The following is a 17,148-nucleotide window of genomic DNA, read 5'->3' as shown; positions in this document are numbered from 1 at the left end:
CTCAATGCTAGTCCAGGGGACACCAAAGGCATCTTGCTAGCACTGTTACAGCTCTATGGAAGTATCAAGATAAAAACAGCTCCTATTTAACACACTGAAAGAACACCAAAAGGACAGAAAAGGAGTAGAAGGAAAATGAAGCAGGAGAATACAGGAGAGTCTGACATGAGACCCTGACCCTCTATGTCTATGAGCCTATAATGATGTGTTCATGTTGGTCCTCTGAAGATGGCAACATGGCCACAGAGGCAAAGTGACTCACTCAAGGTCACACAGAAAATTCTGGGTAAAGTCAATTTTATCACTCAGAAGTGGAACATAGCTTTAGGGTCCTCTAACGAGTTCTTAAATAGCAAACCTTTCCTTGTCCACACAACGCCTTTATTTTAACTCCCCTCAAAACAGAACACTCCTGCTCTCCAAAGACACTAACCTGAGGCATTGCAGTAAAACCCCGGAGGGCAGGGAAGAGGCTCTGGGCTTCCTTTGGGGCAATAGAAACCAGCTATGCACTTCCCTCCAGTGGCAGTGGCTGGACAGAGGCAGTTGGCATTGGTGTAGTTATCCAGATCAAAAGGCTGTGAGGTCCAAGCAGCTGAGATGCAAAACCAACCTGAGAACAGAAAAAATGACTGAGAAGCTCTAGCAATGACAGAGCCACAGAAATTGTCATGAATAAACCAGCTGGGATGGCTTTGCGTGTAATGTCTGCATGGCACAACCATGAGCACACAGATTATGGGACAGGCTGATATCACCAAAGTTTAACACCACCACAGCATAATTCTCCATGCAATAGTACATGCAATGATACTTCTACGTAACACCACATCAGCAAAGATGATAAGAGATCTTGCAGCCTTAGGTTCAGTACTTTTGCTTTATGGGCACAGCGCTCAATTCAGACTGGAAAGGCTGCAGTAAAAGCTGTGGGACATAAACATCAGCCTCCCAAACATATTGCCCCCAAGTGCTGTGCAATACAACAGCCCAACAGACCCAGACTCACCTGCATCACACATGCCTGAGGCAGCTGTCAAGTTCTCCTTCCCACAGTAGTGGCCAGGTGGACAGGGCAAGCAGCTATCCAAGCTCTGTGTCATGGGATCGGGGTTATAGTAGCCCCGAGGACAGGGAAACTCAGTAGCAAACCTGGTTCCTTTGGAATAAAGAGAGCAAGAAACTTTCATGCACTATAAACACTATCTTGGCTATTAATCCTGCTGTATCACTTCACGTAATCTTTGCTAGTTTATCTCATTGCTGATCTCCAGAGCACAGCTTGCCCTTCATGGTCAAGACAGTCTCTGGGCACTGTTTAGCTTGCCTGTGAGGGGATTAAGCACCATGGTTTAAAAGATTGGGTTTTTTCCTGTGAAGAACCAGACTGCCAATTAAATGTTTTGTTCACATAGATCATTTCTTGCCTTTAAAGATAATGTTTCAGCCTGGCTAATGGACTGCCTTGTCCCCTGGGCCCATCTCACCTTTGGGGCAGTAAAAGCCAGCCGGGCAAGGATTCATACTGTAGCTGGTGGTATTTTCTGGGCAGTAGTAGCCTGCAGCACAAGGGAAGCATGCAGCTTGTCTGGTGAGGTTGTTGTAAGTCCCTGCAAGGCAGGGTAAGGGAAAGCTGGTTCCTTCTGGGCAGAAGTGGCTCACAGGACAAGGGCCTCCTTTCTCCCACATACCTAGGACACAGAAAGTAGAAGACATGGACAATAAAGGGAGCTGCTGAGGGAGGGATAAGTCAACCAAGGGAGGTGTCACCCCACCAATGACGATCTTGTCTTCTCTGGGATCCCAGAAGACAGATCAAGAGGATTCTTGGCATGTATGCACTGGTACAAATACCTCAAACAAAATTAATATGGGGGCCTGAATGACTGAGAGAAGTTAGGGGCAGGAATACTGGGGAAAAAGGTGGCATTTTTTAAAGCTACCTGGTGCTCAAACCCCTAATTATTGGACACAGACAGATGAAGACACTGACGTTCACCCAGTGCAGCTCACCAGCTGGCGATGGTGAGGAAGCTCCAGACAGGCAGTAGTACCCAGCTGAGCAGGGTCCAGAAGGTGCCGTGAGGCCAGCAGAGCTGCAGTAATAGCCAGATGGACACACTGTGCAGCTGGAGTCCTGCCAGTTGTAGAGCCTGGTGAGGGACATAAGCAGGCTCCCTGTTGGCCAGTGTGCAAGTTCCGCAGGTAGACCATTGATGCCTACACCTCTGGCCAAGTGAAAATAACCACGAAGCTTTTATGATCAATGCAAAGATGTGTCTAATGAGCCTTACTGAGCTACACTTTGTTGCTTAAAGGACTAAGGGAGAAACCAAACAGAAAAGGAAAATAAAAATTAGCATCAACAGAACCAAAAAGCTTACCTGTCTGAGTAGGTGCCCACGGGGCATTGCTGTGGGATGCTTGTGCCAGCGGGGCAGAAGTGTCCTGGTGGGCATGGGCCACCACTGCTCATGTTCATGGCTCCATTAGGGTTTGGGACACTTGCTCCTACATGAAGAAGATAGACCAAAGACATCCTGAATTATATGGGTTGCTATTCATAGGCAAGTCTCTCCTCCATGCCTAAAGAAATATTTCCATAACTGAAAAAAGAGAACAGCTGATTGTTACTTATGACGATAAAGCAAAAAATCTGTAGTGGAATAAATACACATGTATTTAACTAGAGAAACTTATGATGTGACTGAGTATAACCTTATCACACAGCTTCATTCCTCAGGACTACCCTGGCACTCTGCAATAAAAGCCAGGGAGAAATTGGACAGAGAACGTATAAAAAACAGTTCCTAAAGGGCCACAGCTTCCTACTTTTTCACTTCCCTTTTTGCCCTGTGAACACTAAATTCAATACCTGCCGTGCAGAAGAATCCTGGCCAGCAGGGACCACTTGGAGAAGATAATCCCCATTCTCCACAGAACATTCCTGGAAGACCACAGAGTGAAAGAGTATCAGTAAACTGGGAGAAAAAACAGGAGAGTGCTGCTGTGCTGCATGTACTGATTGGAAGGCAAAGGGGAAGACTTTGAGAGAGCCAATCCCTCAGCATCAGCACAACTGGGACAAAACTGCATTCCAATTCAGATCACGCTCCTCTGGGAAACCCCAAACTCTTCTCAGAGCCTCAAAAAAACCTGTGGCTCATAAGGGAACAGTACCAGTGGGACAAGGAACCTCCTTTGACTGCATATTTTTATGCTTTCATCTCGAGGTAAAACATGCATCAGTGTATTAGGACAAGAGATATGCAGAGAGATCACCCTCTTAAGACACTGAACAATGAACAGAGTACTCAGTCATTTCCTCACCTGCAGGACACTGCTGACACCTCTCAGCCTGGCTGAGGCCGTAGGAGGGGTTGTAAGTCCCGGGGGGACAAGGATAAAAACTGATCCCAGTTTTCCGAGGGCAATAGAAGCCAGGAGGACAGCGACGTCTTAGTCCTTTTGAACAGTGAAACCCAGCAGGACAAGGAAGGCATTTGTCTTGACCTGTGAAGGAAATATAGGAATTAAAAGGAACCATGTAACGAAGTGGAAAAAAAATACCACGCGTACAACATCCCTCTGCCTGGTTGTGCACTTGAAGATGCAGAAAATGAAATAAAGTTATTCTGTAAGCCCTCCTGCCATAACTGGTCTTCAGACATGTACCTTCTCCCAGGAGCATTTCATTCAGCAAGTTTCTCAACTCACCTTTACCAGCCCCAGAACGCCAGTAACCTCCACTTCTCGCCATTAGGTGGCAGGGAGAACAGAAAGGAAATCTTACCAGCTAGCTTTCTGTGCACTGAGTGTCACTGCTACAATCCTAATACAGGAGCTGCTACAGGGGTGAAATATATTCCCCATGTGACACCAGGGGAAAAAAAAAAACCACCACCCACCCCCCCACCAAAATACTGAATGCTCATAATGGCCAGCAGTTATCAGGACATTCTTGAATACAGAAAAAAATACTGTCTGTGTTTCTAGCTCCCCCAAGTCACACTGAAGTTGCAAAGATCCAGTTCCTGACCTGTTGCATTACTGTATTCTCCACTGGGGCAGGGAGAAGGTGCTGCTGAGCCTGCAGGGCAGAAATGTCCTCGAGGACAGAGATCTCCAGTGATACCATCCTCTGGCTTTGCAGTCTTTGCCCTTCCTGTGCAGTAATAGCCTTAAAGCAGAAAGCATTTGAGTCCTGTCTCCCATTCAAAACCAACTGAATTTCTAAGTAGCTAAAGAAGTTCTGGCTTTGTCTTACCTTGTGCACAAAGTCCTACAGGAGCATCTTGGCCAGACATATTGCAGAAAAATCCAGGGCCACAAGGCAGACACCAAGTGGCATCCTGGGCTCCTCTCTGTCCGTTCCAGGTGCCAGCAGGGCATGGCATCTCTTTTGGGTGTGCCGTGCCAGCAGGGCAATAATGTCCTTGTGGGCAAAGATCTCCAAATGGAAGTCCCACCTGAAGCAAAGAAAACAAAATGAATTTGGTTCATGAAAGCTTTTGAAGTGCCAAAAGGTCTGAAGCAATGCAAGATGTTCAGTACTCACAGGCAAGGAGCTGCTGGAACCTTGAAGGCAGTAATATCCTGGCTGGCAATGTCCTTCCGGCTCGGTCAGACCAGCCACGCTGCAGTACATGCCTGCTGGGCAGGGCTTGCATGAACCTGCCCTGACTACATCTGTGTAAGTTCCCTGCACAAAGAGACAGACCCAGTGAATGTCCCGTGCCAAGGGACTGGAAGCCTGCTGGAAATTACAAGTCCATATTTGATTCTTACTGCTGGACACAGGAGAGGCAAGGAACTTCCAGCCAAGCAAAAATGCCCTTTGGGACAATCCTGGGGTGCAGCCAGGCCTGTCTCATTGCAGAATGTACCTTCTGGACAGACCCTACAAAGAGACTGACCACGGACCTAAAGAGGGAACACAGAAAGACCTTGGCAGATATAGGTATTACTGCTTACCACGTGAACAGAATAAACTTTGCACATTCTGCCAACTTTCAGAGACTCCCTGCTACAAAATAAACACCCTGAAGCAAATGAACTGCAGTCCAAATGCAACAGATCTGTGGTATCTGAATAGCACCTTGCACTTGGCAGGCACAGCCCTGATCTAATACAGCAGTAAGACACGTGTACATGTTAATTCACCCATTCTAGACTAAAGCCTCCTCAGCCCACTTCTAAATTTGCACTATGCAAGAAAACTTAAGAAAAACTGCCACATGAGCTATAGACAACAGTGCTGGACTGATGGATCTGATGTCCTGACCCAAACCTTTTTAGTTCTGCACAGTTTTTCTGTTGCAGGGTAAAAGCAAAGGAGGTGGTGATTACCATCTTAGGAGAAAACCCAAGTCCCCCTTTTTTTAAGCCGACCACTTACAAATGCCTCACAAATTTCTGTTTACACACTTTACAGTTTCCAAGGGCTCTGCTGACCCCACAAGTATCTTACACAGTGTACACTAATGTACTTACAGGTTGGAAGCTGCCAAGGGGACATGGCTCTGGCTTGAAAGCTCCCGTTAAGGAATAATGCCCCTCCATCACCACTTGCTGAAGAGCACTTTTGGCACCTCCTGTACAGAAGTAGCCAGGTTCACACGGTCCTGAGGGAGCTTGGTTATTTGTCCCATCACAGTACAGGCTATGTGGGGAAAAACAAAAACCTTGGGTAGCAATAGTTACTTTTGTCACTGGATAGCACACTCCCAATGCAAAAAAATCCCTTTGCAATGAGACAGAACTAACATCTTCTCCAAAGATGACACTCACCCAGGTGGGCAGTCCAGGCACTCATGGAGGCTTCGCAACCCACTCACATTGCTGTAAGTTCCCGTAGGACAGGGGATAGGTAAAGGAGAGCCGGGTGGGCAGTATGCCCCAGCAGGACACACGTCTCCTGTCACACCATCTGTGGGCACCTGAAATTGGCAAAAAAAGGAGTAAACGTCGCTAAAATATCTAAGGCATCGTACTGATTTGAGCCCAAGGCAATAAAGAAAAGAAAAACAGAGACATACTCTATTGTACAGAGAACAGACAATACGTGCTTAAGGGAAATGCAGCAAACAAAAGAAATAATATGGATGACCCTTTTACACTATCAATCCCACTGTGATTCACATTCACTGAACTTTCCACCTGTAGCCTTTTCACCTGGCTGCATTTTTAGTATAAGGGGGTGTTAGCGCTGAGAGGGAAAAATATGACATGGTTATACTCCCTTTGAGGGCAGCACGAGTGGTCCTCATGCCATAAACTTGAATGTGAGCAGTACAAAACTGTGACACTTGAAGTCACAGGGTTAATAAAAAGCACTGAAGTGGAAAAAAATACCACAGTGGAGCACAATTAGATAAGGAGGAGAAAAACCTGCCATGTGACTTACTGGAGTCAGGGCCCTGCCCTGGCAGTAGAATCCAGCCTTGCAGGGACCACTTGGCCCAGTCTGTCCTGGAGCGGCACAGTAGAAACCATGGCCACAGGGGCTGCACTCTGAGGGCCCAGACAGCCCCTTCTTGTTACTGTATGTACCCTCTGGGCAGGGTTCAGGTTTAGAGCTGCCTTCGATACAGTAAAAGCCCTGCAAAACAAAGCCAGCTTAATACAGCATTTAGGGCTCTTCTCTTAAATAGTCCCCCACATATGAGCTTCTTCCATCAGATAACCAAGAAAGAACAACTCACTGGTGGGCAAGGTTTGGGCTCTAACATGGCAAGAGAGTCACAGTAGTACCCAGGTGGACATGGTTTGCAAGCATCTTCACCCTCTACGCTGGAATTATCCCAGAAGAAGCCTGGCATACAGGGGAAGGAGAAAGGGAATCCAGTCCCTGGAGGGCAGTTATAGCCACGTGGGCAATCCCCTGTCTGGAAAGCAAAACACACAGTCAGGCATGGCTTTATTGTCTTCTTTTGAGTAGGGAAGAATCTGTTGAATCTGTTAAGGTTCAGCACAGAAAGATTCAAGCTTCATGTACAATTTGAATAACCTGGAATTTTTTTACTGCAAGAAAATGGGGCAGGAAAGAAGGGAAGGAAAGGAATTCAGTCTTATCAGTAAAATTCTGACTGTATAGGATAATTCTTTTAGGCGAGATTTCTTTCAAGGTAAAATCTTGTCATCATTGAGACAGGACCTACACGTTGCCTATACAGTTGTGGGGAAGATGCTCTTCTTCCATGCTTGGAAAAGAGCTGTAACTGGGATAAGAGTTATCACCTTGCTCTTAAATAAAAGCATGGATACTTCCATGTGGAAGAGAATCCAAGTGCATTTTTTACTGTTAATAGAGGATTCTTTTTTTAACAGCTATTAATATTTGAAGAGTTCACTCTTTCCAGAGACAAGACAATCATAATGAAAGATCCCAGAACTCATTTGATACAGAGCAGCACCAGTTCCTGACCTTAGAACTCTCTGTCATAGCCTGCACTGACAGGCAGAAGGCAAAGTAAAGACAGAAAACATGGATTAAGCTTGCTCCATTAACAGTTGCAGCTTTTGGAGAAAAAGTCAGGAGAACCTGAGCTGTACTTACAGGGTGGGGAATTCCTGGAGGCTCCATCCCATCTCTGTAGCAGTACTTCCCTGTGGGGCACACTAAGCATTCATCAGCGCTGCTCAGACCCCTCTGCTCACCATAGGTCCCATTGGGGCAAGGCTTAGCATGCAAACCCTTGAAATGAAATACAAAAATGTGTCTTTAACATACACTAATATGACTGCTGCATCCCACAAGGCAAACATACAGCAGCTGAAGCTGTGAAAATAATTCTTCCCTGTAACTGGCTCCCATAGCAAGACTAATCCCAGCGCAGACTGTAACTGTATAGCCAACTTGATGAGAGAACGGTGAATCCCAAGGACCAAAGCAGATTCACTTACAGTGTCTCCCCGGGGACAGTAGTATCCTCTTGGGCAGGCATTTGCACTGGCATCTGGAACAACTGCCTGTCCTTCTGGGCACAGGAGACCCGCTGGGCAAATCATGGCAAGGAGCATCACCTCCCGGCTGGTGTGCTCACTAGCACAGTAATGTCCAACAAGACATGGCAAGCAGGAGACTGACCCTCGGTCCTACAACATGAAAGGCACATGGTTCCACTTCTAGGGCGCAAAACAATCCCTGCACATTTGGCAAGCTGTGTTGAGGCACAAAACAAAGGAAATGAATGTAACCTGTCAGTAAACAAAACAGTCCACAAAAACGTGGCCACTGAGCAAAGACATTGCCCTTGGGAACTGATGACAGGACCCTGCTCTTTAAAAGATTTCCTGTTAGCTCAGTTTGCTACTGGAAACACAAAGACTTCCCTTTAAAAGTTGCACGTAACACTGCCAGACACATGACAGATGTACTTAGATTGCCAGTGCAAGCCTCTGGAGCAGAAATAACAGGAAGAGCAGTACTGCACACGTGTTACATACTTTTAGCATCATGCCTAGAGCAGCTCCAAACCTGATTGCATAGGAACATTCCCAGTGCCTTCTCTGGACTAGCACTTTCCCTCCTTGCTTGTAGGGTCAGCACAGGTGGCCAATATTATTTGAAGCACTGTACACAATCACCCCAAATACTCAGACTCATCATGCAAGGAGATGGGCTCATTCCAGTGCCTCCTTTGAGGCACTCAAAGCCTCAACCTCCCCTTGAAGCTTCCCTTTCTGCCAGAATTCAGTCCTTATGCTGAACAGATGCCAGGATAAAATCATTGCTGCTTACTGAGAAGTTGCCAGCACCACATGTTCGAGGAGTAACAGTGCCAAGCTCAGGGCAGTAATACCCTCCAGGACAAGGGGTGCAGTCTGCAGCCACTTTTGCACCATGTTCCATGCGATAGGTTCCTCTGCAGGAGAAAATACAACAGAAGGGAGAGTCACAAACAGCAGCAAAGTGACCAAGAAAAGGACAGCGAACCTCTGGTCTGCATTAAGTCTTTTGTATAGAGGAAATCTACCATTTCTGGAGCCAAGAAACTGCCTGATGAAGAAAAAACTTGCCTAGACCACCCAGTAACATGCAAGGAACGTGCAAACGTTTCTGGTGCAGAAAGATATTACTTAAAATCAGAAGTGTTCTGAAATGCCATGTAGAAATATTTTCTTTTGTACTTGCATGGGTCAGAGACCCACAACTACCAGAGCATGTGTAGTGTACTTACAGTGGGCATAGAACCGGCTTGGAGGTCCCACTGGTGCAGAACGCTCCTGCAGGGCAGGCGGCACAATCTTCCACCCTGCCATTTCCCAGCCTGGTACTGTAAGTTCCTGCAGGGCAGGGGTACTCTGTGCCCCTCCATGTACCTTTCCAAAAAAGAAGGAGAGAACCATCCTAATTCTTAATACAGCCTTGAAGACAGAAGGCAATAAGGCCCCCTGTTCTTCATTCCTATTAAATATTTACACGAGTTACATGTAAATACATATTTATATATGTAAAAATTACTGATCACAGCTCTGAGAACAACATCAACAAAAAAAAAAATCACCATTTAACAAATATTGCAGAATCTTTGCAGGAAGTTTCAAATTTAGAATTGTGCTTGTACCGGACACCTGATTGTACATTTTAGTTCTTTGCAAATTAAGGGAAAGAAAATGATGACACCAACGTGCTCAGTTCAAACAGTATAGATTTAAAGTATTGACTATACAGAACGGATAGTTTGCTATCCAACTCCACACTGAAATACTCTGGTGTAAAAAATATGCTGATAAAGTCAGTGCGTGACTTTATCAGAGTCCACAAAATTTCAGAAGACAGAAATAAACAAAATCTCCTTCATTCCTACAGAAAGCTGCCTACCTTGAGGGCAGTAGTGCCCTGAGCTGCACATCCCTGTAGGGGTACGGGCTCCTCCTACACAAAACCAGCCTGCAGGGCACAGAAAACACTCCTCTTCTGAGGTCAGGCTTGTCCTATTGCTCCAGGTGCCTGGGGCACACTTGTGCTGCATTGGGTGCTTTGTGCCTGGTGGGCAGTAGTGACCAACTGGGCATGGAGTGGGAGGCTTCTGTTTCCCCCCAGTTCCTGTAAATACAAAGATAAATTTAAGAGAAGCAATGCAGCCTGATAGGTAGCATGCTGGCTTCACACAATCCAGTTCCTTCATTCTGTTTTCAGCTCTGCTGGATGGCCCTGAGTTAAGCCTTCTCCTCATTTTGCACCTTTCCTCTATTTAAAATGGGATAACAATAACTGCTTCCTCTGTTGATGAGAGGATCTATCAGAGAACTGGTTACTAAAGCCATTATTCTTCAACTCAAGTATCCCACATGATGCCCCTGTCCAAAGCTGGCATAGACATTAAAGTGAAGAGCCCACCAACAAGCTAAAACCTTTGAGGACTGTAAAAACTGGCCACTTCCAGGTCATGAAGTTAAAATAGTAACCATGGGTGGCACGAAGAGAAAACTTCAGAGTAAAATTAAAATCAACTTGTCCAGCGGGCACAGCAGTCTCTGCAGTAACACTAAAGTGCAACTTTTTCCCATTTACCATCCTCGTGATACCTCACAGACCTGCTCTAGTACTTACTGGTGGACTCCGTGACACTGGGTACCAAAGAACACAGTTCACTTTGTCATAAAGTCACATACCTCTCATACAGGCAAATCCAGCGGGGCACGTTTCACACTGGGACTTATCAAAGAGGTTGAAGTCATTGCCAACTGTTCCTGGAGGACAGGCGTTGCTGGGAAAATGAGGGCTGGACGACCCCGCTGGGCACACGTATCTAATAAAACACAGAAGGCTAGCTGGGACATACGTTTTTCACCAAAATAAGTGGGTTGTTCAGCCAGGTCACATCGTTCATAACAATGGGATATGTGGCCCAGCTTCATTCTTGTCTATTTTTACCACCTATTCTGTGGCAATAGCAGGCAGCAGCACCTTCCCCAGAACAGTCTATATTACACTGACCAGAAACTGCAATAAAACATTGACATAGCAGAGGATGCCACCTGTACCCCCCTATGCACAAAGCAAAAACAATAGAGGCAAAACATACGCACAGACATAAACAGAAGCACAGCAAACAGCCAAGGCTTACCCTGGTAAGCACTCCGCATCAGGCTGGGCTAAACCAGCCTGAGTACAAGCTCTCCCCGCAGGGCAGGCTCTGCAATCAGTGGCTTCATCCTGTCCTTGGAGAGGACTGTATGTACCTGGCTGGCATGGGACTGGGTAACTTGTTCCAGCAGGACAGAAATACCCAGCAGGGCACTTCAAACATAATCCAGTTCCTAAACAGAGAGAAGATATTTAAGGTCCCAAAGGGAGCATGACCTGCTGATAAAACAGAGGGTCCTACAAAATATGATTCCTTTGCTTTCACCTACAGCAAGAAAGTATGATGGAGGTTCATTCATACCAACAACAAAGTTACTGCAAAGCCAGAAGGTGGTGGTATTGGATTAGCTGAATGTTACTGCGGTCGAGTGGTTGATGGAAGCGGTAAAACCATCTGGACTGTGTTCTGAGGTGATAATACAAGAAATGAGATGCACTTAAAAATAAACACAAACATCAGCCTGAAAACACACTCTGATGCAGGTATCTTTAATAATCACAATGCTTAGGCCTCAGTTGTAGGAGAGTCTGGGGTTTCCACGAAAGCTGAGCTCCATCCACGTTTGCATTCTGAATACAGAGAGAGATGAAAGCATTTTGCAGACTGGAGACGTACTCAGTACAAATAGATGGATACCTGCTTGAATGACAACCAGTTCGAGCTGTAATCATCTCTAAAATCCCATGTGTTAAACAAAAGATGCTTGCATTGTAACTTAAAGGAACTCTAGTTAAGATCAATACATCATATTAATTACAAAATGTCCCCAGATGTTTAACTTAGTGAAAAGGAAACACAAATGTAGCACAGGAGTAGTTGCTATCCTTCCACATCAGGCCTTTCAAGAGCACAAAGGAAATAGAGCAGTTCAGGGGGAAGGGAAAACACTGGCTGATGATGATGGCTCTTTTTAAATACCATTGTCAGAGACAGCGAGGTACTCTGAAATGTTCAAAACCAGGCAGAGCTATCCTTAGCAACGTGTGACTACTGTAGCAGAAAGCCAGGTCTCCCTTCCCGTGTCTAAGCAAAGATTTAGTGGCAGAGAACTTACTGAGATTACAAAGATTTGGTACAGAGAACTTCAGCAAAGCTCTATTATCCTGTCCTTTTAAATTAATTTATCCATTACTAAATTGCAAAATCTAGTCGCTTTCAATAAGTTTCCCAGTCATTAGCGTGACTCAGTCCTACTGTAGGCAAACTAAAGTTCTACTGATTCAGAAAACCAAACCAAACCAAAAATATTTGGAAGGAAACACCACAGAAAACAGAGCTGGAAATCTGTGGAAGCCTTGTGCCTACCTCCTTTTCATGCATTTCAGAACATTACACGCTGCATCATCTACTTGGCACTTTAAAAACTCTTCAGGACAGGGCTTCTACAGATCCTGAAGGCATAAATTCCAGTGCTTTTTTACTGTTAGAATAAAAAAAGTTTTGCCTAATCTGTAACCTAATTTCCTCTTGCATGGGTGTTCCTTTCAGCTGACCCAGAGACTAGTAAATAAGTACCGTGACTGCCAGCCCCTTCATAAGAATGTACTTAACAGTGTGATTTACCGTGAGAATTATTACCTGCAGTGTCCAAAATGAAGATCTTTTATGACACAGACCTGGCAAGCATGAGGAGCTGCTCCTGGGTGTGTGAAATCCTTCTTTGGGCTTGAAACTCCCTGCTGGGCATGGAGGGACCACAAGGCCATCAGAACAGAAGTGACCTATAGAGAAGAAGAAACATGTGGTTCAGAAATGACATTCTGGACAACTCAGATGCAGAGCAGAGAGGTGATGGGTCTCTTGCATGCTGACGTGCATGCATGTTGTGGGGGACAAATGGGGAAGCACAAGTACTTGCTGGCTAAATCGTATCAGGGTGTATGAACGCTGCACCCTGTAGGCAGACATGAATTTTACGTTTTTTCTGGGTTTGCTTGATTTTGAAAGAACATTTTCCTTGAGATCTAGAATTTCAACAGCATTTCAGTCAGCTCTTATTTGTTGAAGGCTGCCATTTGAATGATTGACTGTTCTTTTATCCAAGAACTTGTTCATTTCAGGAATACAAAGCTGCTATGAGGAGTATAAATTGCTCGGTTCTGCAATATAAGCAGAGATGCATGGACATAATGGAAGAAAACAGCAGGTCACTTGCTTTATTTAAAATCACCACATCACAGAGAGCCCAAATATTTCCTGTTTTGGAAATTTTGACAAGATTTGAAAAATAAATTTTCATTAATTTCCTGCTTAAAAATGTTTCTTCCTTTTGTAGAACTGAGCCAGCAAAGAAAATTCAAACGTTTAATATGTCATGACATTTTTTAATTCAAAACATACAGCAGAATTTCAAGCTAAATATCCAAGTTTTATTAGTTAGCATTGCTACCGTTAATTGATCTCTCTTTCTACTCCAATTCTTCTGCTCTCTCCAAGATCACGAGGATTAAAGATCAGCTGAAGTGCTGCTGCTACTGCTCTAAGGACCACATGCCTCTCCCCAGTTCAATACACCATCTTTCACTTAAAATCCCTCTGCCAGTTGTACATTTAGTGATGAAATGCTCACATCCAGCTAGAATTAATTACTCTTTCCAAATAAGATTTTGTAGAACCTGATTATCAAATGCTTTACTAAACTCCAGATGGATATTTGAAGAGTGGGGGAAAAAAAAAAAAGAAAAAAGGATTTAACTGTGGCATGAAAGTGCCACTGCTATGTTGAAATACATTGCTATGTATCAGCATAGCACGTAATACTAAGTACACAGATTATGTATAATTAAAGTCAGTCAAACCAGCAAAAAGAACACTGCAAATCCTCAGGCCTCTCCTGCTTGTGACAGTATTTAAACTCCTTACCATCTAAGGGCTTTGCAATTGGGCTGGATGACCTATTCAGATTTAGGAACACAAGAGGAACTAATTTTAACACTGAAGCACTGAATTTCAGCATGGGATACTCTGCATATATTTACACTGTTGATCATCTACTCGGAGATTTTCACTTGCTCTCTCCAGGTTTTGTGGTTAATACACTGGAGGTGAAACCCAACTGCAGTCTTTGGCTGACTTTGTGCTATAAGCAGTAAGAATACAGTAGCCAATCTGTCACTCTTAAATCCATGCTCTAACATGCCCGTGCCTGTTCACTTGTTCAAATGTTTCTCCTTCTACTGGACAATGCGTAAGGTACCCAGAGTACTGGAACTCTTCATTATTTAATAAGAGGGATTCTAATTACGGACATAAGAATCAAGTTACTAGGTTTAGTGACTCTGCAGGAGGCACCTGGAGCCGTTCATTAAATAGTTCATCTTCACATGCAGTACAGGGCTTACAGGACAGAGAAAAGCTTGGTAGGACTGCAGATTGCAAACTGCATCCCTGTAGTGACATTACACATCCTTTTACAAAGTCACAGCAAAGTGTCACTTCAGTCTCCTTAAGTTCTATGTCTTAATGAGTACAGAAGATACTTGTGAGATGTACGTACCTGCTGGGCAGGGCTGGCATAGCAGAGTGTCTTCAGTTGAGAAAGAACCAGGAGTGCAGGTTACACAATGAGTGCGGCTTGGGTCTGGCTGCTGTCCGGCCGAACAACGCTGAGGGGAAGAAACATAAATTCACACCACCAGAAGGTCTAATGGCCATTGCTGCCCAAAGTTGTGTCCCAGGGAAGCCTGAGTCAGGAGAAAGCCTAGTACTGCATGCTGTCTCATGCTTCCTCCTTCTCTGCCCTCTCCTCCCTTCCCAGCACTGCTTCAGTTGTATTCTCAAGGGACAATTTCTAGAAGCAAAAATGGTACTTCAAACTCCAAGCTCCTTTGAGTCCTCAGCTCAGGGTTTTAGAGGTGGCAGATGATCTGAGCACTAACATTCTCAGAATTTAGATAAGAAACATTCATTCTCTTAGTACAGGCTACTTGTGGAGGGTCTTAGATCTACTATACCACTGAAGTGTTTTGAATGCTTTTCTTGGGTGAAGAAAGGTCCATATGCCACTATTAAACCAAGGAAGCCTGTCTTCTCTTGACAATACATTCACGTTCAGGCGCTGCCTGTCCAGGAGAATGAAAATTTGCCCCTGGAGAATAACACGCTCATTCTGTACCTGTTTGCTCCGTCCATCTGGGCAGACGTATCTTTCTGGACATTCCTGACACTCCAGCTCTCCCTCTGGCGAATACTGACCAGGACTGCAGCTCCTCTGCACACCACTATGTGGATCACATGAATAGCCATCTGGACACGCACGGCACCCAGCTCCACTCTCTAGGCTGAGATAGCCATCAGGACAAACCTGCAGTGAGATCACGAAGAGCATCAGATCCACCAAAACATATTTTTTTGCATGAATAATGTAAATCAGCTATTTCAGACATCCTCAGCTCAAGTGCCAGAGAGAAAGGATCTTGGATTTTCAAAATCTTGCCTACATACTCTTGAGAGCTTGCAACATGTTTTTTACTGTCAGTGGTGTAAACAACGAATGGGGGGAGTGCTGCTTGCTGTCTACCTGGAGGGACTACCTGAGCCAAATTAGAGCAAAATACAGTGCAGGAATTTCCTGAAAAAATCTCAAAGGAGACTGCAAAATCTGGGAAGAAGCCTGAAATCAGATAATTCAAAATACATGAGAGTAGAGGCAAAAAATACTACTGCACTTGCTTGTTCTCTTCCCCTGTCCTTCAGCTTACCTGGCAGGCTGTGATGTCTGCTTGAGCAGTAAGTTCATTGGCTGTTCCCAGCGGGCATTTCCTTGGAGCTGCTTGACCTCCAGGGCAACTGGATCAAAAATAATGAAGTTATAAAATTATATTCTTCCACTTTGGAATTCCATCCCCTACCAGCCAGTAGAGGTGTTGTATAGATACAGGAACATCCCCCTCACTAACTGCTCAAACAAATGCTCTTTTAGCCACAGAAGCATAGATTCAAACCAGAGCCCCCTAGAACCTCAGAGGGTTCTAATACATATACAGGAGCTCAAGGTGCATCGCTTGGATTGCATATGCAATCCAAGTAGGAGATGTAGCAACCTGACCTTAGAGTTCAAGACAGCCTGTACAAAACCTGTCTTTCGTAATCTGGTTTGACATTATGTCTAAAAGCTCCACAATAAACATTTCTACTTTCATTTAAAGTGAGCCGTGTGTGGCAGAGAAAGCAGTCTTAATGATTTTCTTCTGAGGAAGACAGAGCATGCCGGCAATGATACACCAGAGTTTAGGACAGCTTTGCAACTGAAAATGGCTCGTTGAGGGCTTGCTTGCAACACAGCCCCAGACGGGCTGATAGTCTGTGTGTTGGGTTCAGCACCTCTGGAAAGCAACCACCAATCCCCTGCAACTCACTGTTCTTTATACCCAGACTTCTCTGTTCTCAGGTTATCGCTCTGTACCCAGCTTACATCACATTTTCTGACTGGCATGTCAGTAAGTAAGTAGCCAGGACACAGAATGAGTTTTCCAGGGGAGGATTCCCTGCACTGGGGGCCAAAGACATCTTGTATTCTTCTTTTATGCTGAAAATCAGCCTAGCCTTTGCTGCTGCAACAAATACAAATAACTTTCCTGTCCCTCCTAAATACACACTACACAAAATACACAAGTACACAATACACAAAATCTGTGCTAAACGATCTCAAAGGGAATATGATTTTGTATGTTAACTACAGAGACTGTCACACGTTTTACTGAGACTATCATGCTGAAGAACAATCACTCCTGTTGACTTCAAGGGCAGCTGTGAGTGCCAATTGCTGCAGAAAGCCCTGGACAGCATTTTATGTCAAAGACAGTGGTTTTCCTGGTCAGTTAATCTATAAGGGACTAGCACTGCGCTTTGTGCCCCATCAACCTGATCTGCATTACAAAATAGCTCTCAGAATATTCTCAATGTAAAAATGATGTCCCAAATGTTTAACTTTCTCATTACAGGAGTATAAGTGCCGAGCAGGAGGGAAGGAAGGAGACTTACTAGAAACCTGTGGGACATTCCAAACAGTTGCCAGCTACATAGTAATGTCCTGGACTGCAGTCTATGAGAC

The sequence above is a fragment of the Nyctibius grandis genome, chromosome 25 (assembly GCF_013368605.1).
Source record: "Nyctibius grandis isolate bNycGra1 chromosome 25, bNycGra1.pri, whole genome shotgun sequence".
Lineage (NCBI taxonomy): Eukaryota > Metazoa > Chordata > Aves > Nyctibiiformes > Nyctibiidae > Nyctibius > Nyctibius grandis.
Note: the sequence above shows the minus strand (reverse complement) of the source record.